The sequence below is a fragment of the Lipotes vexillifer genome, unplaced genomic scaffold (genome assembly GCF_000442215.2).
Source record: "Lipotes vexillifer unplaced genomic scaffold, Lipotes_vexillifer_v1.1 scaffold7264, whole genome shotgun sequence".
Classification (NCBI taxonomy): domain Eukaryota; kingdom Metazoa; phylum Chordata; class Mammalia; order Artiodactyla; family Lipotidae; genus Lipotes; species Lipotes vexillifer.
The window spans coordinates 2,853-5,638 of record NW_006785610.1 but is presented as its reverse complement, the minus strand read 5'-3'; the positions used below and the strand labels follow the sequence as shown (position 1 = coordinate 5,638).

At 50.6% G+C, this 2,786-nt stretch overlaps 1 pseudogene; it reads right to left on the bottom strand.

Annotated features, from left to right (window-relative positions):
• Positions 1-1,227: 1,227 nt before the first annotated feature.
• LOC103084971 (RNA-binding protein with serine-rich domain 1 pseudogene) lies at positions 1,228-2,057 on the bottom strand (annotated as a pseudogene).
• Positions 2,058-2,786: the final 729 nt, after the last annotated feature.

Below are 2,786 nucleotides of genomic sequence, written 5' to 3'. Positions count from 1 at the left end.
CGCGTGAGTGCTGCCTCTCTGCCCCACAGCATTGCTTATACGGTAAGGACAGATGATTATGCAGAAGACTGTGAGGTCAGCATCATTTATGTTGAATAATGGCCTTGCTCTCCTCTAAGCACTCCTATCCCTCCCTCCCAGAGAAACTTTGGTTCCATGTACCTCTTATAATAAATCCAGAACCACTGGTGTTCCCAGGGCATGTCTCACATTCCCTGTACCTTGTTCTTCACCATCCCCTTTACATGTAGACTCTTGCCTTGAATACAGTCCTGCAAATGCAACTGAAAGTCACCTAGTGCCTAGAACTCTTTCTACCTATGTATGTTTTATTTATTTATTTATTTATTTTTGCACTCTAATCCTAGGTTTATTCAACACAATTCTTTTCTCTACACAACAAAGTACAAACACAATATTATCTAAAATGCTACAAAGTTACAAAACTGAAAACAGAGAAAATGTATAGTACTGACTGTACAATAAAAGCCAAAAAAACAATGTACACGTTGCCAAGGTAACCTACACGGCCACCATGAACACCAGCACAACACGGGGCGGGGGTGGGGGGGTGGGGAGAGGGGGCAGTTCTGTGATGACCCGACAGAGCTGGCTCTCAACTTATCAGTTTCAGAGAGAAAGGGAGATGTGCGTGCATGTGTGTGTGTGTGTGTGTGTGTGTGTGTGTATGCACGCGCATGAGTACACGTGAAAAGAACCATTTCGGGTATTTGGCCCTAGAGGTCAGAAGAGAACTCAAACAGGGGTGCAGAGCCAGGCTAACAGGAACGGCAGTTGCGTAAAAGCACACCCTTTCCTGTGGAACCCTGCAGGCCAGCAGGTTAGGGCACGAGCAGGCCACCAGATCGGCCCCAGGTCATCTGTGGAAGGGGAAAACATGCTCCCAGGCTGGGGCTGTACCACCTCCTGGAGCCCCCTGTTCATCTCTGCTGGCTTTGCCACTAAACTGCCTCTCAGGAACTAGAAATGTGGAAGCTTTCTAGCCAGAAAACTGGAGGGCATCTTTATAAGCGTGACCCCCAAACCAACAACGCTCCTGCAGCAGGAACTCTGCCGCCAGGGGAAATGCAGCGATTACTGCCTTCACCTCCGAAGCCTGCCCCTGAGTGAGGGATTTCTTTCCTACCGATCCTCCTTCGGCTAGAAAAGTGACAAAAGTGAATTGGATGGGACACAAGTCACAGGGCAGAGCTTCCATGGCCATGCTTATACGGAGGAGTTGAAGCTGGAGCGGCTTCTGTGGCGCCGGCGCACTGGGGACCTGTGCCGAGGGGAACGCGACCTCCTCCTCATCCGTGGGGGTGACCTGCGCCACATGGGAGGCGGTGGCAGCATTCTCCTGGGAGGGCTGAATCGCCGGGGGGCGGGGCGTAGGGGGATGGCCGAGGCCAGGGAGCCACGACAGCGGTGGCAGTGATCTCCGGGCCATCGATGTGTCCTCCGTCCACGTGCTTCAGCGCCTTCTCGGCTTCATCTGGATTCTCAGACTCCATGGGGGTGCATCCTTTCTACAGGCACGTCAATCATTTAAATTTTCCCATAGGTGGAGAATATCGTCACATTCCTGGTGAGCCTTCCAATGTGCACTGTGGTGGGTTTAGGGGAAGGGCTCCGCCTTTTCCTTTCCTTTTCATCTCTTCTGGGTGGTGTGGATTTGGAGTGGGAACGCCGCCCGTTGTCCTGCCTGCGCCGAGGACTCGGAGAGCCAGGGGAGCTGCCGGAGCTGGAGCTGCGGGATGTGCTGGAACTTCCTGAGCGGCTCGATGCTGAAGATGAGCTGGAGCCCGAGCTGCAGGTCGAGCTGGACCGAGACCTGGTACTGCTGCTACCACTGGAAACACTGCGCCTCTTTGGAGTTTCATCCCTGCCACGATCCTTCTCGCTGGACTCCTTGGCGGCCCCCTTATCTTTAGAGCCATCCTTGGACTTCTCATCAGAGCGGTCTTTGCGTTTGGTAGAAGGACCCCAGTGCTGGACTTTGTATTATTTTCTTTGACTCCTAGCAAGCTCTTCTTTTTCACTCCTGATAAATCCATTCTCCTCTTCTGAGGTGTTCAAAGCAGCAATGGCAGCCTCACTTATCTGAACTCTCACTTCTAACTTGAGTCTGAGAAACGATCCCTAATCGATTGCAATTTACGCCAAAGTGCAGCATCTTCCCGCCGCCGCGACCTCCTCCCCTTCTCCTCAGCCGCTGAGGCCCGCGCCACTCCGGCATCACGATTAGGGAGTGGGGAGGCCCTATTGTGTGTTAGACACACAGCAGATGATAATTAGAGAATAAAGTTGATGAGCTAATTCATACTCAGTACATATGCTGATATGTTGAATATGTAATATTCAACAGCATATCTTGATATTAATAAGAAATGATACCCTGACATCCCAAAATTAATCTCAAAAGCTAGTTTTTCAGGTTCATCTACTGTCCAGTGGAGAGAGATTTAGGGGCAGGTGAGGGGCTTTCTAGGTGCTCCCCCAAATCTGTCTGTTACAGAAAAATGAAGAGGCTGGATAGATGCTCAGTATGTATAATGTGAGCACACTCCCCAATGTTTATAAGGTTTCATGCTTTCAATATATGACCAAACATATGAGTAAGGGGTCTTAAATGATGTGCAAATGTTTGTGAGGAACCCAGGCCTTTTCTGGATAATCTCCGTGTTTGTGCACCTGTCCACCTCTCCTCTAAGCACTGGACAGGAGCAGAAGAAAGCATGCCATGGGAGAGAGGGACAGGTGTAACCAGAAGCATCTCAAAGGCC